Source organism: Triticum aestivum, chromosome 7B (assembly GCF_018294505.1).
Source record: "Triticum aestivum cultivar Chinese Spring chromosome 7B, IWGSC CS RefSeq v2.1, whole genome shotgun sequence".
Classification (NCBI taxonomy): domain Eukaryota; kingdom Viridiplantae; phylum Streptophyta; class Magnoliopsida; order Poales; family Poaceae; genus Triticum; species Triticum aestivum.
The window spans coordinates 538,864,617-538,888,331 of record NC_057813.1 but is presented as its reverse complement, the minus strand read 5'-3'; positions in this window follow the sequence as shown (position 1 = coordinate 538,888,331).

The following is a 23,715-nucleotide window of genomic DNA, read 5'->3' as shown; positions in this document are numbered from 1 at the left end:
GGGCGCGCTTGGCTCTTCGCCTCTTCGGGAAGTCGAACAATGATGGAGTACTACTGCACTGGAGGAGTACTATAGTACACTTCTAGCCATCTCACACCGATTGAACTGCTGCATGTCCACCGTGTGCCTGAGGGAGAGTGTCGTGGATTTGTCACGGAAGATGTCCTAGCGAAAGGACTTAGTCGTGGAGCCATCGCTACGAGTTTACTTGAAGGGGTTAAAGCGGACACAAAGACACGAGGGTTTTATACTAGTTCGGCCCCTTCGATGAAGGTAAAAGCCTACGTCTAGTTGTGATGGAATTGATATGATCTCGATGGCTAGGGAGCAAACAAGCTTCGCCTAGGCTCGAGTTGTGGTTGTCTCCCCTGAACCGCCACCGGGTCATCCCCTTATATACACGGGTGACGCCCGTCAGTCCATAGAGTCCTAACCGGTTCATACTCGTATTCCGGTTGGTATCTCTCTATTCCTTACTTACAATACAAGTCATACATCAGGCCGGTTTACGGCTACATGTTCTAACCGACTACAGGCCTTGGGCCTTCATCTGTTTACGCCACTAATGAAGTTAACCCGGCCCAAGTAGGCCGGTTTACACCTAGTGGTAATATCCCCAACATTAGGCCCCAGATTGATTTGAACTGGTTCATGTCAATCCTTCACACCATCTTGCGTCTTGGATGTCTTCTGTTAATTGGCAAATCTCCATGTCGTCATCATTTTTGGTTGCTGTAAACCGGCATGACGTCATCAGTTTTGGTTACTGTAAACTGGCATGACGTCATTATGAAATTCATAACGCCCTCTTAATGACAGCTCCTGGATTCGCGCGTTTGACCTAGCTCGGTTGCCTTATAAATAAGACCGAAGGGTCATTTCCTTTCTCTTCCCCTTCGTCCCTTCTTCGTCTTCTTCCTCACGTCGCCGGCTTTGGAGCTCCGCCACCACCGTCGACCTCTGCCTCGTCTCGGGCTGCTGCATCAACCTGAACGTACCAGAGAGTTGCGGCGTCTTTCCGCATCTTCTCCGTTCTCGGTAAGTTCTCTCTCCTTCTTAACCTAGATCTGTTCTTAGGGTTCCATGCTCTTGCTATGTTCATTGCGCGTTCATAGATGTTCTCTGACTTTGAATGCATCTGTGAACTCTTGCTGTGCTTAGTAGCGATCCCTTTAGCATCCGCTTGCTATTTCTCATCCAAGCTCATAGATCTCCCGCACATATCCACTCAATGGTTCACTTCTGTTTCCGCCTTAGTCTTCGAAATATTTCCTGTTTTTGTGAGCTTGCTGTAGATCCGTGGCTGTAACATGATTTTGTGAAATTTGTTTCTGCATAACTAGTTATCCATAGTTTCAATTGCTTCCGATGCTTAGGCCAGGCGGTTTAACTTCATCATAGAGAAAAAATTGCTAAACCGGTATATATGTCATTAGTCCCCTGGTTGAACTGCCAGAATCCATGTGATGCCGCGTTGTAGAAGACCGGTTTATGGGTACTGCCTCCGGTTTACCGTAATTAGATCAACACCTTTTTATCCGGCATGTCCTTGAACCGGATCACCTATTTCTTGTAGATCTCGTCATGGCCAAACAAGTGTACGAGTGCAACTGGGTTCCCTCCCGTGTCACAGAATCACAGCTGGACGATCTAGTCCTGATCGGCGCTTTGGATAGCAAAGATATGATTCACTGGAGGGTTCCTGGAGATGAATGTCCTCCCATGCCCCAGGAAGGAGAGGTCGTGGTCTTCGCAGATCACACGGCCCGGGGCTTCAAACCGCCCGGCTCTAAATTTTATCGGGATGTGTTAGCCAACTTTCAACTCCGTCCACAGGATACTGGCCCCAACTCTGTCACCAATCTATGTCACTTTCAAGTACTTTCTGAGACATACCTTCAAGAGGAGCCTTCAGTCGAGTTATTTAGAGATCTCTTTCATCTAAACTGCCGTACTGAATTCACCGACGGCCCTAATACCGAATTGGGCAGTATGGCCATTCAGAAGAGGAAGGAAATCACCTATCCCCATGTCAAACTCCATACTCACCCCAAGGAGTGGAACGCAACTTGGTTTTATTGCAAGGATACTTCCCCTAACAATGAAAATCCCTTGCCTGGCTTCCGTCCGGAAAGGCTCAGCAACACTCACCCTTTTCCACAAAGGCTAAGCGCCAAGGAGAGAATTAAATATGCCCCTCAACTGTCCAAGCTCTAGGCCTTCATGGCCAATGGTTTAACAGGAATAGACCTTGCACGCTGCTGGATATCATGGAGCATTCTGCCTCTAAGCCGGCGCCCTGGTTTGATGTGCGAATATACTGGCAGTGTCGATGACCCACTCCGACATATCAAAATCCAGGTCTCCGACGACGAAGTCACAGAATCTGTAAAGAAGATGTTGAATGAACCGGAGCACCTCTGTGCTCAAACCGGTCTGCTTCCTTACTGCACCACCAACGAACCGCCAGCGGTAAGATTTTACTTGCTTTATTATTGAACCTGTTACTGCTTTATCTGTATGACCTTTAATTATTGTTGATCTAGAGTGATAATCCGTTTTGGAGCAAGAAGCTTTCACAAGATAAAACGGAGAAGGCAGGGCGGCCAACCCGGCCCAAGACCAAGGCTATCAAGAAACCAGCTCGTAAAAGAAAGACCACCGCTTCATCTGCCCTAGCCATTGATGATGATGTGGGTAATCCGGATCTTTAGGTAGAACTTGATTCACTTGGCTTACTTTTTACCCGCCTTATTGATGATGATGCTTGTCAGGATGACGCTGAGGCCAGCAATGCGGGCTTCGTTGAGGTAACTATTCTCTCTTCTGATTCAGAAATCTTGCCTTTGCCAAAATCTCGCCGGACAAACCGGAAAGTTAAATTTTCTCATCCTCTTGCTTATTTGGATGCCAACTTTCTTATGAAGACCCAGCAACACGAAGCTCGCCGCACAACCCGGCACAGCGGCCAGGTAGTTACTTCCGCCGGTTTACCGAACAGTCCGGTTCGAAAACGCCGCACCGAGGTCTCCGACCTTTTTATTGATTTAAATCCTAAAGCGGGTTTCTTCTGTCAACCTCTTAATCCATCCGAATCCGATTACCAGGTCACTTCTCATTCATCGTCTGGTGAATCGTCGGCCACCCAGCTACCACCTTTGAAAACAGTTGCTGGGTAAGTTAAACCGAACATATGCTTCCAGTATACTGTGAAATGGCTTATGCTTTTCCTTGACTTTTTATTTTTCTTTCAGGGCTAAACCGAAACCAAGCAAGAAGGCCCGCCTGGATAGAGAGGCTGAAGAAGATGTGGCCCCAGAACATGACCAAGCACCGGATCATGAAGTGTTTACTTGTGAAGATATCCCCAATGATCCTCCTCTCCAAGACGACGTTATCCCTGAAGAAGGTCTTATTCATACTCCAGCCTCTGCTGATCCGCCTGCCAGCTCTGTCCAGATTGAGAAATCCCACACTCCTGCTGACAAACCGGCCGCGCCAACCCAAACCGGCGAGTCAAAAGATGATGATGTTGTGATTACCGGCGTAGGCCGCTCTGAACCCGGGAATCCTGCCACCCTTACCAGGCATACCATCAAAGAGGATTCTTCCCCTTTGAACAAAGTAAAATGGGATGTTGAATTAGAGACATACGCCGCTTTGAATGCTCAAGATCTTCACTCTGGCTATTTAAACCGGCTTTACACTAGCCGTGACTGTGAAGCTGGCCTGGTCAAAATGATGAGGGATAAATTTGAGGTAAATTCCTTCTTTCCTTTCTGCCATTGCATTCATCCTTGTAGCCCCCAAGGGCCAGTTTGTGACCTTGGTCAAACGGGGACTTGATCCTGAACATTTTTGAAATCCATCGGCATAACCCTCGAGGGCCGGTCTAACTTAGCATAAGTAAACCGGGGCTCAAAAATAAAAAGCTGTCCTTAGAACATAACTTGATCAAATAGCCATTAGCCCCCAAGTGCCAAGTTGAATACTTGTATTGAGCTTGGGACTTTGTAATCTAGCAATATACAAAAAAAATTGAAGGTGCATTAGCCCCCAAGTATCAGGCATATAACTTTGTTATGTGGTTGATACTTCCATTTCTTGGATCGCCTGTGCAAAGCGTAAAATGCCATCTGTATGCAGGCTGAGGTGAAAATCAAGGAGGACCGGATTGCCGATTTGCAGGAGGCCCTGAAGACCCAGCAGGCTGAAACAGATAAGGCCAAGCAAGAATTAACCAGCGCTTTGAGAACTGCTGAACGGCTGAAAGAAGGCTTCAAGAAAGAGAGGGCTGACTGGGCCACTGAGAAGGCCGGTTTAACCAAAAGAGCGGAAAATGCTGAAGCGGCCCTTAAACCGGTGGTGGATGAACTGACGGCCGTACAGCGGCAAATACACTCCATGACTGCTGCAATCTTTGGTAAGCTCCTTGTAACTTCTTTGATAAATTTGAATCTGCTGTATCGTAAATCCGGTTTGAGACCATTCCAATCTTGTTGTAGGCACACGTATTGGGCACTTAGGAAATGATGTGCGGAAGAAATTGAAAGCTGCCTACACCTTGGTGGAACAATTGTATACCGGAGCCCAACGGATCATCACCACAGCTTCTCACAACAACCCGGCGCCCTCTTTAATCCAGGACACTCTTAGCAAGTTGTCAATGCTTCCAGCCCGGATTGAGGAGCTGAAAAAATCGGCGGCCCGAACCGGAGCCATCAATGCCTTAATCCGGGCAAAGGCATGGGTGCCCGACTTTGATCCTGTGGAAGCAGCTCAAGGCTATCCCAGTCTGAAAGAAGATGGCTCTGAATTAAACGAAGAAGATTTAAGGGCCATAAACCGTGCAGTGCACCCTCTGGCTTGCCAGCTAGCTGAAGAGGCAGATTTGACGCATTATCAAGCGCAATATAATAATCAAAACAAGCGAGTGCCTGCCCCAACTGTTGAAGCGGAGAATCTGATTCCTCCAATCCGTAAGCACACGTACGCCCCTGATATTGAACCGTCTTCCCTGATCCATGAAGAGGCTGTTTTCCAAGCTTTAATGGGAATCGACTGGACCACTGTTGATTTCCAGCCGATGGGTAGAGACGAGGAAGTTGAAGCGGCGGAGGATGAGGAGCAGGCTTGAACCGGAAGTCGGTTTGAAGAGCTATTTGCAACATCCTTCCACAAAAACAATGATTTTGTTTGAGCACCATGCTGCCTTGTAATAGGATAGTTAAAACTTCTGCCTGGAATATGCCTTCGTGCATAAGTACTGAAGCTTTTGCTTGAAAAACTTTAATTCATATTTCCTGCAATCAGAAAAATTTGAACTTCGGTGGCGGTTATACCGTCAGCCGGATTATGATCTTGATATGTGTATTAGTAATATAACAAATAGATGATACATAAATACCTGCCATGTTTGAGCATAAAGCTGGCTTTAGCCAAGCCTGAAGCAGTGGTTTTATAAACCATTACCGTAAAAAAGGGATAAAGTAGCTCCCGTACAAACCGCACTGACTTAATACGAGCCCCCTGGTTACTCCATGATGTTAACAGGGAAAAGGTAAACCAGGCAGACTCCTCCGGATTTAAAGGGGGATCAAAAATCATTGGCTGAACCGAAAAAAATATGCTTGTTGACATAAAAGAAATACAACAAAAGCAAAGAACGAACAAACCATGAAAACAACATGGAAACAAAGGCAATGATAAAAACCATTTGCAAAAATATGCTATACTGAGTTGTTCAGATGGTATTACCATGGTCGGACAGGATCAAGGCCCCCAATAGGAGTGACAATGATTCAAGTCAGCCAGGTCCCCAAATGACTCGTGGCATATATGCCAGATCAAGAGGCGTGACAATGGTTCGGGTTCGACCATGCCCCCAAGTGATTTTGTGGCCTTAGGCCGACCAAGAGGCGTGACTGGTTCAGACTTGACCATGTCCCCAAATGATCTGGTGGCTGTCGCCTATCAAAGGGTGTTCGTTGGTTCGGACACGACCAAGGCCCCCAGTGATATATAAAAAACAAATGTCAAGGGGTAAAGCGGAGGCCGCTTTAAACAGAACCACTCCGTGTAACCTCGCATGATGAGAAAGACAGAGACCCCACTTTAGCTGAGGCTCCGGTTTGATATATCAAAGATAATATATACATTGTCATGATATGTACATAGATAGAGCCAATGGCTCAAGTATAGTAAGGCCGAAGATGAGCTATATTCCACGGCCTGTTGGTCTCCTCCTTTGATGTGCGTGAGTCTTGATGCCCTCGAATATCAATAAGATAGTACGACCCGTTGTGCAAATTCTTGCTGACCACGAAAGGTCCCTCCCAAGGTGAGGATAACTTGTGCATATCCGTTTGATCTTGGATGAGTCGAAGCACCAAATCTCCTTCTTGAAAAGTTCTGGTTCTAACCCGGCGACTGTGATAGCGACGAAGATCTTGCTGGTAAATCGCCGAACGGGCAGCCGCTATATCACGCTCCTCGTCCAATAGGTCCAAAGCGTCTTGCCGTGCTGTCTCATTGTCTGCTTCAACATAAGCTGCCACACGAGGCGAATCGTGCCGGATGTCATTAGGGAGAACTGCCTCTGCTCCATAGACCATGAAAAATGGCGTGTATCCTGTGGACCGATTTGTCGTAGTATTGATACTCCATAATACAGACGGTAGTTCTTCAACCCAACATCCTGGTGTTCTTTGCAATGGGACCAAAAGCCGGGGTTTGATGCCTCGCAAGATTTCCTGATTAGCTCGCTCTGCCTGTCCATTGGACTGGGGGTGTGCCACTGACGACACGTCAAGTCAGATGTGCTCACGTTCACAGAACTCCTTCATAGCGCCCTTGGATAAATTGGTACCATTGTCAGTAATGATACTGTGTGGAAAACCAAACCGGAAAATCACCTTCTTGATGAACTGCACCGCTGTTGCTGCATCACACTTGCTGACAGGCTCCGCTTCAACCCATTTGGTAAATTTATCAACTGCCACCAAAAGGTGGGTTTTCTTATCCTTGGATCTTTTAAAAGGCCCAACCATATCCAGCCCCCAAGTTGCAAATGGCCATGTTATTGGGAACATCCTCAATTCTTGAGCCAGCACATGAGCATGCCTTGAAAATTTCTGACATCCATCACACCGTTTAACCAAGTCCTCTGCATCAGCATGCATTGTCAACCAGTAGAACCCGTGACGAAACGCCTTTGCCACCAGAGACTTTGAACCGGCGTGGTGTCCACAATCCCCTTCATGGATTTCTCTTAAGATTTCACAGCCTTCCTCAGGAGAAACACAACGTTGAAACGCCCCTGATACACTGCAATGATGTAATTCACCATTGACAATCGTCACGGACTTGGATCGCCGGACTATCTGCCTGGCCAGAATCTCATCCTCTGGTAACTCTCCCCGGTTCATGTACGCAAGGTAAGGAACTGTCCAATCCGGAATAACATGCAAGGCTGCCACCAATTGAGCCTCCGGATCAGGAATAGCCAAATCCGCCTCACCTGGGAGCTTGACTGACGGGTTGTGCAACACGTCCAAAAAGACGTTAGGCGGGACCGTTTTACGCTGAGAGCCCAACCGGCTTAAAGCATCCGCCGCTTCATTCTTCCGACGGTCCACATGATCCACTTGATAACCCTTGAAACAACCTGCAATATTATCCACTTCCCGATGATATGCAGCCATGAGCGGGTCCTTAGAATCCCAAGTGCTAGACACCTGTTGAGCCACTAGGTCCGAGTCACCAAAGCACTTAACCCGGCTTAAATTCATCTCTTTAGCCATCCGGAGACCATGGAGCAAGGCTTCATACTCAGCTGCATTATTAGTACAAGGGAACATTAAGAGGAGAACATAACAAAACTTATCAACTCGTGGGGAAGTTAATACGACTCCAGCCCCCGAGCCTTCCAATTGCCTGGATCCGTCAAAATAAATAGTCCAATATGTGTGATCCGGCTTCTCCTCTGGTGCTTGTAACTCCGTCCAGTCATTGATGAAATCAACAAGCGCTTGAGACTTCACTGCCGTCCGAGGCACGTACTTCAGTCCGTGTGGCCCAAGCTCTATAGCCCACTTGGCAATCCGGCCAGTTGCCTCCCGGTTCTGTATAATATCACCCAAGGGAGCTGAACTGACCACTGTGATGGGGTGCCCTTGAAAATACTGCTTCAACTTCCGACTGGCCATAAAAACTCCATAGACCAGCTTCTGCCAATGCGGATACCTCTGCTTGGATTCAATAAGCACCTTGCTGATATAATAAACTGGCCGCTGAACCGGATATTCCTTGCCTGCCTCTTTGCGTTCCACCACAATAGCCATGCTAACTGCCCGAGCATTGGCCGCTACGTATAATAATAGTGGCTCCTTGTCGACCGGAGCTGCACGAACAGACGGATTGGCTAACTGCCGCTTCAGGTCCTCAAATGCCTCATCAGCAGCTGGACTCCAGACGAAATTTTCTGTCTTCCTCAGCATTTGGTACAAAGGGATAGCCTTCTCCCCGAGGCGGCTGATAAACCGGCTCAGCGCAGCGATTCGGCCCGCCAAATGCTGAACATCGTTGATACACTTCGGTTTAGCTAGGGATGTAATAGCCGTAATCTTCTCCGGATTAGCCTCAATTCCTCTGTTAGACACCAGGAAACCCAGTAACTTGCCTGCCGGAACACCAAAAACACACTTGGCCGGATTAAGCATCATCTTGTAAGCTCGCAAGTTGTCAAAGGTCTCCTTCAAATCATCCACCAGCGTCTCCTTCTGTCTTGATTTTACTACAATATCATCCACATAGGTGTGCACATTGCGGCCGATCTGCTCATGCAGGCAATTCTGTACACACCGTTGATAGGTGGCTTGGGCACTCTTGAGCCCGAAGGGCATAGATACATAGCAGAAGGCTCCAAAGGGAGTAATAAATGTTGTTTTCTCCTGGTCCTTAACCGCCTTCTTGATCTGATGATATCCAGAGTATGCATCCAAAAAACTCAAACGCTCACAACCCGCCGTGGCATCAATGATCTGGTCAATACGGGGGAGGGCAAAAGGATCTGCCGGACAGGCTTTGTTAAGATCTGTGTAATCCACACACATACGCCAAGTGCCGTTTTTCTTAAGAACCAGCACCGGATTAGCAAGCCACTCTGGATGGAACACCTCAATAATAAAACCAGCTACTAAAAGCCTGGCCACTTCCTCTCCAATGGCTTTGCGTCTTTCTTCGTTAAACCGGCGGAGGAACTGTTTCACCGGTTTATACTTAGGATCCACATTAAGAGTGTGATCAGTGAGTTCCCTCACTACACCTGGCATGTCAGACGGCTTCCATGCAAAAATGTCCTGATTCTCACGAATGAACTCGATGAGCGCGCTTTCCTATTTGGGATCCAGGTTGGCACTGATAGTGAACTACTTGGACGAATCGCCGGGCACAAAGTCAACAAGCTTGGTCTCAGCTGCCGATTTGAACTTCAGATATGAATCGTGCTCTGTAGTTGGCTTCTTTAAAGGGGTCATATCCGCCGGATCAACGTTGTCCTTATAATACTTCAACTCCTCCGTGCCACAGACTGACTCTGCATAAGCCGCATCACCTTCCTCACATTCCAAAGCGACCCTACGGCTCCCATGAACTGTTATGGTCCCCTTGTAACCCGGCATCTTGAGCTGCAAGTAGATATAACAAGGCCGCGCCATGAACTTGGCGTAAGCCGGCCGGCCAAACAAGGCGTGATACGGGCTCCGGATCTTCACCACCTCAAATGTTAGTTTTTCCGACCGGGAGTCGTGCTCGTCCCCAAAGGCCACATCCAGGGCTATCTTACCAATAGGATATGCAGATTTACCGGGCACCACACCATGGAACACCGTATTCGACGGTCTGAGATCTTTGTCTGTTAAACCCATGCGGCGGAATGTCTCATAGTACAATATGTTAATACTGCTTCCTCCATCCATGAGTACCTTGGTGAATTTATAACCCCCCACCTGAGGGTCTACCACTAATGCTAGTTGGCCCGGATTATCAACCCGGGGCGGGTGATCCTCTCTGCTCCACACGATAGGCTGCTCCGACCAGCGCAAGTAACGTGGTAAGGCCGGTTCAACAGAATTCACCGCTCGCCTGTGGAGTTTTCGGTCGCGTTTATCCAAACTAGTTATGAAAACATGATATTGCCCATTGTTCAACTGTTTTGGCTGGCTCTGATAACCCGACTGCTGCTGCTGCTGCTGGCTGTTCTGATTATTCTGGTGATTGTGACCGCCCTGATGGTGACCTGAACCGGAAGCTCCATCGTGATCCGGCCCGTGGAAACCGGATCCTGAACCGCCACCTGATCCGTGATCATACCGGAAAGCATTAGAGTTTTTGAACTCCTGCATGATATAACAATCTTTCCAAAGATGGTTAGCCGGCGCCTCCTTCGTCCCGTGCTTCGGGCAAGGCTGATTCAACAAATAGTTCAAACGGCTTGCGTTAGGATTGGGAGCCCCATTACGATTTGCCGCTTTACCTCTGCGCCGCTGCCCCCTATCCTGCGCATTAGTGTTGGCCACAAAGTCCACGCTGCCATCCGCCTTGCGCTTGCCTCCGTTTCCATGACCCGCTGGTTTGTACTACTGCTGTTTGGAGTTGTTGTTCTTCTTTCCCTTCCCTGCTTCATCATCATTAGGCTCGGGATCCTTGGTACTGTCCGAGTCGGCATACTTCACTAAAGCGGCCATGAGGGTTCCCATGTCATTACAAAACCGCTTCATGCGTCCCAACTTCAATTTTAGAGGCTCAAACCGGCAGTTGCCTTCCAGAGTTAAGATCGCAGAGTCGGCATTAATCCTGTCAGACGAGTGCAAAATTTCCGAAACGCGGCGCACCCAATGGGTCGTCGATTCTCCTTCCTCCTGGACACAAGCCGCCAGGTCTACTATGGACTTGGGCTGCTTACAGGTATCCTTAAAATTCTGTATAAACCGGGCCCGCAACTGGGCCCATGAGCTGATAGAATTGGGTGGCAGGCTCTTTAACCAAGTACGAGCCGTGCCCTCAAGCATCATGGTGAAGTATTTTGCACATGCGGCCTCATCCACGTCCAGCATTTCCATGGCCATCTCATAACTCTCTACCCATGCTTTGGGGGGTAAATCAGCGGTGTAATTCGGCACCTTGCGTGGACCCTTAAAATCTTTGGGCAGGCGCACATTGCGTAAAGCGGGGATTAAACAAGGCACTCCCAAAGCGGATGTGACTCCTGGTCCGGCAAAGGTGGTAGGACGAACTGGCGTAAGTTGATCCGCACCATCCTGCGCTGGTAACTCGGCTTCCCTCCGTGTCCGGGCCCGGTCCACCACATCCTGAGCCTCGCGAACACCGCCTGCCGGGCTATTGCCATGTGCTGCTTCACAGCCTCGCGCATTGCTAGATATAGCTGGTTCATCCATGCGCCTGCTATAGCTCCGGCTTGGACGGGGCGTAGAGTGAATCCGATCACGGCTGTATGAATATGCTTCCTGCTGAATCAGCGCAGTCCAGAGAAGCTCCTTAACTCGGCGCGTCTCTATCGCTTGCGGAGAATCCCCTTCGACTGGGATGGCCTCTAACCGTGCAGCGGCCGCAACAAGGTTGTCCATAGGATTTGAATAATGACCCGGGGGCATCTGGATCGGCGGAGGAATCACAATGTTTTGGAGAGGAGGTTCCATCAGGCGAGGTTGGACCGTCGCCCTTGGTCCTGGTGCCTCAATCCGGTTTGTCTCCGGGTACTACGCCGGATTACTGGGTCCAGCTCCTGGAGTGTGAAAGAGATTTCGGGGGTCAAACCCTAACGGCAGGCGTGATCTGTGCTTCCGCTTCAAAACCTCCTGTGATGCGTTCTGGTCAAGCATGAGTTTATAGGCCTGGGCGTCCAAAGCGGCCCGCTCTGCAGCCATCCTCTCTTTTTCTGCTGCCAGATCCGCTTTGCCTTGCACGATCTACTCTCTCACCTTCGCAATTTCTGCATTATGGGCCTCCTGATCCGCCGGATTGTCCTCTGCCATAAGCGCGGCCAGTGCATCAAACAGATCAGATAGAACTTGAACCGGCGGGCGCACAAGGCCTCCTGCCCCTGCTGCTACCACCGCTGCTGATCCGGAGAGCATTGCTGCGGCGGTCGAAGAGTGATTTGCCGCCTGTGTGCCGGCCATGAATATTCCAACCCGGTTGACCTGGCCTGGGGGGTCCGGAATACTGTCGCCATCGGAACAGCCCCTAATCTGGTCGTCTTGCAACTGGTATAGCGATTCGGTCTCTCCGGTCGAGGACTCGTCATCGGAATAGACGACGGTCTCACTACCGTGTTATGATTCGTCCTCACGCTCTCCTTCGTGGACGACTCCAACGAAGACACGCTTCACGGCCGGTTTAGCCCAGGTAGATCTCGCACGCTGAGCCGTCTCGATGAGGTTGGTGCAGATGTCCGGCTCAGGCCCAGGCTCACCGATTTTGCCAATGAAAACATGTATGCCACCAAAGGGGGCCCGGTACCCGTACTCGATCGAATCGGCCTCGGGACCCCATCCTGCGTCGTCGATGTAGATCCTGCCCCGACGACTCTTGGTCATCCGGCCCACAACATAGCCTTCGAGTCCCTTGAGCTTGCCCTCCAAGATCGTCAAACCATCGTGCGATAGCCCCACGGTGGGCGCCAACTGTCGTGGATTTGTCACGGCAGATGTCCTAGCGAAAGGACTTAGTCGTGGAGCCATTGCTACGAGTTTACTTGAAGGGGTTAAAGCAGACACAAAGACATGAGGGTTTTATACTAGTTCGGCCCCTTCGATGAAGGTAAAAGCCTACGTCTAGTTGTGATGGAATTGATATGATCTCGATGGCTAAGGAGCAAACAAGCTTCGCCTAGGCTCGAGTTGTGGTTGTCTCCCCTGAACCGCCACCGGGTCATCCCCTTATATACACGGGTGACGCCCGTCGGTCCATAGAGTCCTAACCGGTTCATACTCGTATTCCGGTTGGTATCTCTCTATTCCTTACTTACAATACAAGTCATACATCAGGCCGGTTTACGGCTACATGTTCTAACCGACTACAGGCCTTGGGCCTTCATCTGTTTACGCCACTAATGAAGTTAACCCGGCCCAAGTAGGCCGGTTTACACCTAGTGGTAATATCCCCAATAGAGAGCGTGTAGCGAAAGCTTCTCCTAGTCTTGCCAGCCACCATGCTCATGGGCGAGGGAGGAACGCTCCTGCCTTTGCGTGTATGACAGGTGAGCCCAACAGGTGGGTGGCCAACCTATCATACAGCCAAAGGTAGGTGCAGTTAAGTCTGCGAGGGAGAGGATAATCAAACTTCTCGTTGATGTACAAGTTGACGCGACATATCAAAGCACTGCACTCGATATATTTCAATAATTTGCATTTACCGATGCATTAATTACAACGCATGCATGCATGCCGTGACTCTCCTTTGGATACTTGCATGTGTTGATTTAATGCACCTTGAAGTAGTATAAAATATGTGACGGTAAAGCTTTGTAATTCCCCGGCCCAAGTCGAGAGATGGTTGTGCACGAGGAGGGCGAGATCAAGCAAACCGAACAGGACCCGACGATGGAGCTCTCTAAGGTCTCGATGGACTTCACCGTGCTCCACTACACCTTGTGCCTTCGCCCCTTGACGCCTCCAGTGTATGAGGTTCGAATACAACTCGTCCGTTCGGCTGATTGAGCAAGGTGCAGGTTTCTTGATTGATGTGATGTTCGATTGATTTCTGAAGTGCAAGGGAGGGCACCTGGCCTGCGCGGACTGCCGCATCGAGCACCCCGAGAACCAGCGGCAGTGCCAGAAGTGCAAGCACGGCAGTGGCTTCGACGTGTGGAACACGGCGGTGGACTCCGACCTTTCGTCGGTAAGGGTGGAGTGCCCGCACGAAGGTTGTGGGCTCTACGTCACTTACCACAAGCTCGCCGATCACCAGAGTGTGTGTCCTCTCACGCCCTACAAATGCCCGTGCCCGTCTGCGGCCACAAAGGCTCGTGCACAGGATCCAGTACGGCAAGGTGCTCCTACTGCAAGTGCCACTGTCGAAGCCACGGCTCTTGCTGTTCGCGGAGGAGGACAGCCGCGTGTTTTTCTTGGTCGACGGTGTGCTCGACATCGGCATGCCTATCGCCGTGTTGGTCGTCTACATCAGAGCGGGGGCGTCCCCACTACCGCACTACGTGGCCAAGCTGTGGGCGAACAGCCCGCCGGGGGAGCCCAAATGCACGATCGACGCCGTCAAGGTGGAAATGGAGGTGCCAAGCAGCAAGGATCCCGACGACGTCGACGTGCAGGAGCTGACCTTCTTCACAGTTCCGCCCAAGCTGCTGGCCGGGGCTAAGCTGGTGTCCCTCCACATTCAGATTGACAATCTCACGTCCTAAATGCTTCTACACTACCTTCTTTTTATCTTAGTAATATGCTAATATAGGGATTACCTCGGTCTACTTTAGCTTAAGAAATGGTGGGTTTTGGTGGCGATGCAACAATTACTTCGACATCAGATCAGTAATTTCCAACAGTCGAACGAATATTTTGTGTCTGTTGGATATAAAGTTCCTTTGGGTAAGAAGTACTACTTGTTATCAAAATGGATAAAAGGAGATGTATGTAGACATATTTTAGTTCTAGATACGTCCCTTTTTATCCATTTTGATGACAAGCACTCCCTCCGTTCGACAATACATACCTTCCATTTGTCAAAATATAGATGTATCTAGACATGTTTTAGTATATAGGTACATCCATGATAGAGCCAATCGGATGGTTGAGAACAATAAAATTCGTAGCTACAGATGCATGTCTGACTCCTAGATGTAGAGGCCGGGGGTCATCATCCTCCTTTTCGAGAAAAAATAGACGCATGTGTGAGAGGACGAGTGCGTGCGTGCACCTCTTCGATAAAAAACAGACGCAATGAGAGGATCCGGGTCGAGCGGAGGAGACCAGTGCCTTGTTGAAGAGGACCGGCGTCATCGTCAAGAAACTTATGGACGAGAATGACATGCTCTGCAACGAGCGCCAAATGCTGGTGGAGGAATCCATGGATGTTCTCAAGCAGCATATTGAGGACACGAAATAGCTCATCACCGATTGCCACGGAGACTAGTTCCCGCGGCCTGCAGCAACGCATCAAGAAAGTAGAGATCAGCGAGCCAGATCCTTGTCTTCCTTCTTCTTTTGCCCTTGTGTATTTCAGGCATAGCCGCATGTGGATTTTTTAATTATCTTTCTAATTATGTAAGACAATTAATCGTCCTTATATATTCATCAGTCTTGCTATAAGTCGCAGTAAATGCTATATTGGTCTGTCGGGTCTTACATCAAGATCCGTGCTTTCAGATGTTCTTTTCTCTCTCTTAAATCTCAGTCGAGTGAGACATAGCCATGCCATTAAACAAAGGCTCGGGCGCCATTAATGGAGACCTTGGGAGAGAGGTGGACGACATATGGAGGTCAAAGGGCTCTCCTCCCGATAAGCACGCGCAGGGGTCTGGTCGCACGCCTCTCGTACTCAAATAGCTACCCTGCACGGCGCCTCCTAGCTAATAAAAATGGGGATGCGTGGCGGCACATAAATGTACTAGTAAATAAAACGCCCACGGTTTCAATAATACTTGTGTTTCCGATTGTAATGTGACATCACTTGTTCCAAAATGACTTTGTTGATTGTTAATGTGTGCGCCTTCGCTAATCGGACTGCAAAATTACCACAGCATGTTGGTGCCATCTCATGGCACCAAGCCAAGTTTCATTATTTTCATGCGTGTTTTGGATTTACAGGAATTAAAAAACTAAGTTTCTCAATGTTTCCAACCCAGCCGTGACACCTAGAATTTTGAATTTCATTCCCATTTCTTGCATGGAACCTAGAAATTTACCCGAGGACACACATGTGATTTTTCAACCAACTTTGGTGCACTGTAACATGTGCTTGTATTTCAAATTTTAATTATGCACACAAAGGTGGCATGTACCCTCCCAGAACCACGAGCCTTCTTGAGAGAAGCTCCTATTTGCAAGAAGCTTATACCAAAATTTGTTCCTATTCGGCCAATTTTTTTACTGCGGCATGGTACTACAATGACATGAGACCATGCCAAGTTTCATGATTTTAAAACCAAGTTTCTCATTTTTCTCTACCCAGCCACGATGCCCAGATGTTTGAATTTCATTCTCATTTTTTGCATGGGACCTAGAAATTCACCCGAGGACACAAATGTGATTTTTCAACCAACTTTGGTGCACGGGAGCATATGCTTGTAGTTCAAATTTGAATTATGCACATTAAATGACCAAAAATTCAATTAATGTGTAAATAAGGCCAAACGAAGCCGGAATAATTCCAAAATTTAACAGGGCCCTCATGTAGTTCTATGTTGCCTTTGTAAATAAACTCAAGGGGGATAGCGTATATCTTTTTCGCACTCATAGGTGGCACGTTCCCTCTCAGAACCACGAGCCTTCTTGAGAGAAGCTTCGGTTTCCAAGTAGCTTATACCAAAATCTGTTCCTATTCGGCCAAATTTTTACCACTGCATGGTAGTACCATGACATGACACCCATGCCAAGTTTCATGATTTTCAGATGTGTTTTGGATTTACAAGAATTTTAAAACCAAGTTTTCCAATGTTCTCAGCCGAGCCACGATGCCCAGATGTTTTAATTTTATTCTCATTTCTTGCATGGGACCTAGATATTCACCCAAGGACACAAATGTGATTTTTCAACCAACTTTCGTGCATGAGAGCATGTGCTTGTAGTTCAAATTTGACTTATGCACATTAAATGACCAGAAACTCAATTAATGTATAAAAAACGACAAACGAACCCGGAATAATTTCAAAATTTAACAGGGCAGTCATGTAGTTCTATGTTGCCTTTGTTAAGAAACTCAAGGGGGGCAGCGTATATCGTTTCACACTCGAAGGTGGCATGTTCCCTCTTAGAACCACGAGCTTCCAAATCGGCCCAATTTTTTACCACAACATGTTAGTGCCATGACATGACACCATGCCAAGTTTCATGATTTCCAGGCGAGTTTTGGATTTACATGAATTTAAAATCTAAGTTTCTCGATGTTCTCGGCCGAGTCATGATGCCCAGATGTTTGAATTTCATTCTCATTTCTTCCATGGGACCTAGAAATTCAACCACGGACACACATGTGATTTTTTAACCCACTTTGGTGCACAGGAGCATGTGCATGCAGTTCATATTTAGATTATGCACATTAAAAGTTCAGAAACTCAATTAATGTATAAAAAAGCCAAATGAACCCGAAATAATTCCAAAATTTAACAGGGCACTCATATACTTTTATGTTGCCTCTGTAAAGAAAATCATGGGGGAGGCAGTGTATATCGTTTCGCACACAAAGGTGACACGTTCCCTCTCGGAACCACGAGGCTTGTTGAGAGAATCTCCGGTTTTGCAAGAATCTTATACCAAAACTTGTCCCAATTCAGCCAAAAATTGTACATATGAAAACAGGGTTTAGATTATCCCGAACATCTCGCTACCTAGACCAATAATGTACTATGATTTGAATTCAACATAAAATGGATACAAATATTTGAATTGGAGAGCGTATGGTACATGTAGTTCATAGTGAAATATGATTACTGCTATATGCATGTTTTTTGTTATCAAGATAATATTTAAATTATTGTATAAATTGACAACAATCGTATTCAAACAAGAAAAATTGATTCAAATTTAGTCCATGTGGTAGACGACAATATATATGTTCACATGGTGGAGTAAAATGTTCATATATGATGGAAGATCAAAATGTACGACTACATCAATTATAAACCGCAAGGTCACCTAACGATATATTCGAATTCAACAAAACGTGGATTCAAAAATTGAAATTCGAGATCCTGGCATTTGTAATCATATAAAAAGGGATATTACTCTTTCTTTTGGTGGGAATTGATTTGTTTTTTGTTGTTGTTGAGGGAAGTGCGAATTGATTTGGTACTGTGCTGGGTAATCTTGTTCTCCCAAATTTTTTTACATTTTTCTTGTAGTTTTTTCAATGGAATCTATAGCAATATAGTAAAAGGGGACATGACTCTCTTGTGTCTTGTATGGATTGTTTTTTTACATGTTAAGTTTGTTCTGCCGAACAAGGAATCTGCACCTTGTTATCCCGAATTTTTCAAGCTCGAGTATCTTTTGTCTCACCTGCTTTGAAACACCCACATCTTCAAACCGCGCCGCACCTTGTTATCCCGAAATTTCGACACGCGCGAGAACTCCCTCCTCATCCAAAATCGGTCCTGCAGCCCAAACACACGAAATCCCCCTTCTACCCCTCAGCCGGAAATGAAGCTCCACGTCGCGGTGTCAAAACCGTTGGGGGTACGCTGGTAACTTACCCTACATTTCGGACAAGCGCGTCCCTAAGCTTGGCTCCCCCTCCCGCTTCACCCCCCCCCCATTCGTACACTGAGGCCGCCAAAACCCGCGAAACCCCAAGCTCCTCCGTCGGCCTCCCGACCGACGCCCAGCCGGAAACTCTTCCCCGACTACGTCGTCCACTGCAACAGCTTGCCGTCCCTCATCCACCACACCGGATGAGGATCCGTTGTTGATCTTGTCGTCCCGCCGGATCAGTTGCCCCATCCTGCACCTCCAAGGAACTGCCTTGATGTTCGCCTCGTCTATCGCGCCACCTCAATCCCCACAGCGCCATCTTGACCTGCCCCACCGGAACCACAACACCCTCACCAATTCCTCCGATGAAGCCGAGGCCAACTTGGCGCCACCAAGGAGGTTCTGCACTCACCGCTGCATTTTATCTTTTATTCAATCTCACGGGGCTATCGGTGCTTGATACCGAGCAGACATGGCGGGTCTCTATCGACGGCGCCATCGTCGGCCACATCATCCATGGTGTCTCTCCCCCATGTCGTTGCTTCCTCGGCGACGACTTCCACAACGGCACTAGCTACAGCTGCTCTGGCTCTCGCTCACGCTGCGGCTCTGTTCTTGCTATCGGTCGCGTTGTTGCACTGCTCTTGCTTTCGTTCGTGTTGCTGCTCTGCTCTTGCTCTCGCTTGCGGCGCTGCTGCTGCTGCACGCCCTCCGGCAGCTACAGGAGTTGCCGCTTTTGCACTCGCTTGCGGTGCTACTGCACGACTTGCTCTCTGCTAGTGCGTTCCCTGCTCGAGCGTTTGCTGATTTAGATCACTGCTTCTCTGCTACTAGTATTCGAACGCCCTAAACATCAATTGCAATGCTCTGGTACTAGTTCAATTAGTTTCGACAGTAAAATTCAGTTTTGACTGTAAAGTTCATTTTCTTCAGTGAAGTTCAGAGTGAATAGTACTTACATCATTTGTCGGAGCGGCCGTGGCGCGGATGATGCATTTTACATCTAGCACTTTTTGGTGATGTATTTCACATCATCTATTGCAGATGATATTTGGGTCCCACTTCAGATTAACGTTGTATGTCTCGTCCTGCTTCAGCCTCGTCACCGTACACCTTAGTGGAGCTGCTCCAACGACAGAATCGTCCATCATAGCAGAGCGGTACCCTCGACGCCATTTCTAGAGGCCTCGGATCTTCTTCCCCGCCTCCGATAGTCACACCAGCATCATCACCATCCTCCACGTCCAACCCAATGATGCTGAGGTCCACAAGGCTATGCCAAAGAGGTTGTACACTCGTCGCATCACTTTGTTACTCTGCATTCATGTCGATCCCTCAGGGATCCTTTGCTATGGAACTACTATTCATGCAAATCTGTTAGAAGGAGTGGAGCAAAGAAAAACTGGAGGATTTTTTCCTTTGGTATCTCTTTCGAAGAAAAAACATAGGAATTTTATTCACTTGGACGTCCTTTTCAAATTAATATGCATGAAGAACATAACTAATTGCATTACTGGCATAATAAATAAGATTCTTATTTGTTTTCATTTTCACGTGGTTTGACTTTAATTTGACCACATTTCTACATTCCTGTGTTCTTCCAATTCATGTGAACCAAACACCCAGGTTGACTGAAATCCTATGTTTCCAAATGCTCTGTTTTGCACGTGCATTCCTATCCTATTCATGTGTTTTTCCTGTCCCTGCGTTTATAGAATCCTCCAATTCTAAGGAGCCCTTACAGATTTACTTCATTTTCAGATAGGCGTCCAAGAAAACTCTGTGTGTTATGTCCTGCTCCTTCCGTGCCATCATCCACCCCACCTGAGGTGCACCATCGACAGAAGTGTTCACTGCAGCAGAGATCCCCCCTGCAGACTTTCTTTCGCCGCCTCAGATCATCTTCCCATTGCCGGCAGCCACGCCAACTGCATTACCATCATCGACTGAGTAGATGAACCTGAGGACTACACAGTTCCGGAAGAGAGGTCACAGTCTTTCGTGTTTGCTTACGTTAAACATCGGTTATTATTACCTGCTACTTTATCATTCAAACTTGAGTTTTGAAATGCCCATGGGTCTCATATCGAGCCAGCAATGAATAGTATCTGTCTACTATGTGGTTCATCTCGGGTCTTCTATGTGGGTCATGTTGGGTGGGCAACAAACAATAGATGGTCCATTGTCTATCTTTTTAAACTGAAGCTATAATCTACCTGCTATCATTAGTTTTGGATCCATCCACTCATTTGCTACCATCAGTCTTGATTTTTCCATGCACCCCTTAGGCCTTACAAAATCTAACAATTTTTTTATTATGCATGTCAGATATTGTACACAATCGTAATGAACATGTAGAGAAAAAGAGAAGACCGTTGTGTTGGAATATAATGTCATGCAGACGCCGCTCCATGGTTGGCGAAGTGCCCCCCCTCCTGCATTTCCAGATTGTATTCCAGAGCAAGATAATTGTCCAGATGGGGATTCCGAAGGAGTCGACCATGCCTGTTTACCACCTAAGGTGTTTGCTCTAACCTGGCATGCTGATGTTGGTCATATCATGCATATGGCGCCTTGCATTGCTTACATTATACATCTTATATGTCATCAGCTTAGTTTAGATTTGCTTTGTGTGAATGCCACCTGTTTGGTTTCTAAATCATACTCCCACCATTCCTAAATATTTGTCTTTTTAGAGACTTCAACAAGTGACTACATACGGAACAAAATGAGTGAACCTACACTCTAAAATATGTCTATATACATCTGTATGTGGTAGTCCATTTGAAATCTCTAAAAAGACAAATATTTAGGAACGAAAAGAGTATGCAATGCCATCTTCTTTAGCCAGGCATCATATACGTGAATCATGTAATGCCATCATGTTTAGCCAGTCATCGTATATGTGAATTGTATCGTGCCATATTTTTTTCCATAATGTATTCCATTTGTCAACAATGTTTATACATTCATCTACTCTTCCTGTGCATCAACCATTTGGGTCGGTCATGGGAAAATCTGGAGTGAAAACAAGGTCTTCTGAGCAGTTAGTGCTACCTGTCGATGCAGATTTCTTGCTGGTTACATATAGCTCCTCAGAGGAGGATTCAGAGACAGATGACCAGTAGTATCCCCCCCCCCCCTCGAGGTGCATGATCTAACTTGGCTGGGTTATATTGCTCATATCATGCATATGGTGTCTTGCATTGCCATGCCATCTTCTTAGATTATACATGCTTTGTGTGAATGCCTCATGTTTGCTTTCTATATTGGATATGTGAATTATGCAATGCCATGTTTTTCAGCCAGTTATCATATATGTGAATTATGCACCGCCATGTAGCCAGGCATCATATATGTGAATTATCTCATGCCATATTTTTTCATTACGTATTCCATTTGTCGACAATCTGTGTATATTGAACTACTCTTCATGTGTATCAGCCATTTGAGCCGGTTATGGAAAAATCTGGAGTGTAAACAAGGACTTCAGAGCAGGCAATGGTACCTGTTGAAGCATATATCTCGATGGTTACAGGGAGCTCCTCAGAGCAGGATTCAGAGACAGATGACCAGTCCTATATCCCACCTGAGGTGTATGCTCTATGTTGCAATATTTATATTTCTCATATGATGCATATGGTGTCTTGCATTGCTTAGTTTAGACATCATATGTACAATATTGAATTCCATCTGCTTAGTTTAGAGATCATACATGCGGGTGCTAGCTGCTTAGTATATGAATCAATTATGTCAATTATATCATGCCATCCTGTATACTTAGACAACATGTATGTGAATTATTTCATCCCAGCCTATTTTAGAAAGACATCATGTAGTTTTGTCATGTCATCCTGTTTAGGTACTCATCATATGTTGAATTATGCCATTATATCCTGTTAAGTTATCCATCATATATCTGAAAGTGTGTCATGCTATCCTGTTTAGTTAGGCATCATATATGTGAAATTGTGTCATGTTGTCCTGTATGGTTAGACAACATATATGTGAATTACCACATCTGTCTATCATACAATGTATCTACGTTCAATTTATTTTCTTGTTTATCAGCCATTTGAATTGGAGGGGGTGATGGCAGTATCTAAGGGAGCAGAAACTCGTTCTTCACAAAAGACAGTGCTACCCGTCGATGCAGATAGAACCATGGTTGTACTGGCTCACAAACTAGCCCCACCACACATAATCAAGACTCTTCTAGATTGCACACTTACACCATTGGGTAGAGAACCAGCTACAACCCATCTAGCCACAACCCCAGCGGATAGTAACCCACTTCTAGTTGACAAAACACCATGTCCACCATAGAGTACCCCCACACGAGCAGTTTGTAAAGCTACTGCAGTGCCCAAAGCACGAAGACCACCACAGCTAACCCAAACTCCAAGCTTAAAGCAGAAGAGCAACTGTTCTCAGGTCAGATTCCGTAGCTATGGTTCATACTCCTTTGCTGTTGCATCAGTGTATTTACTCATCCCAACTACTTTCGAATTCGAAGGATCCAATTGAAACTCCAATGGCACAACACGTATGTTTTAAACCTATTTCTTTAACTGGATTGTTGTGCTAACTTCTTGCTCTATGTTGATTTCAGTTTAAGTTGTATAAACAGTTATGTTCTCATGTGATGCACATTACAGGTGCTGCCATTGCTGTGTAGTTTCTCACACTTATATTCTGTCTATGATGTTGTGTCTTAAAAATATATGAGTTGAACTGTGTCTCTATCTTGATTAGGCAACATAAACTAGAATGATATGGACAATATAGTGACCATAGTACATAGATATATGTTTGTTTCATGTTGTTATCCTGTCCACCTTACTACTGAACCGGTTTACCAAAATTAGTTTCGTATACTACAAGCTAAACCTGTGATGTGTCTGCTTGTTTCTATTGTAGTATGCAAACAGAATATTGGAGAATAGCACCCCACTATGCAATGGTAGAGAAAGTAATGCAGATAAGGTTCAAGATGGTGAGACAACTGTGTTGATCTCCAAGAAAGGTGATGAAAACGATCTTGTAGACAGTGAGAAAACCCCACAGTCCTGCGTTGATGTAGTTTTCGAGTTACTGGCCAGTACCGTTGGCACAAGCTCTTCGAACTCGCTGCCTGAATCACTTCGGCTTCTTCAGTCTCAGCTACAAGCTGAAAGGCATCAGTCAGCTGTGCTGCGGCAAGAAGCCGAAGGACTGAGGAAGTCCCTGCATAATTTAGATGTGTAGTTTCTTGTGCAACAGCAAGCGCTGGAGGATT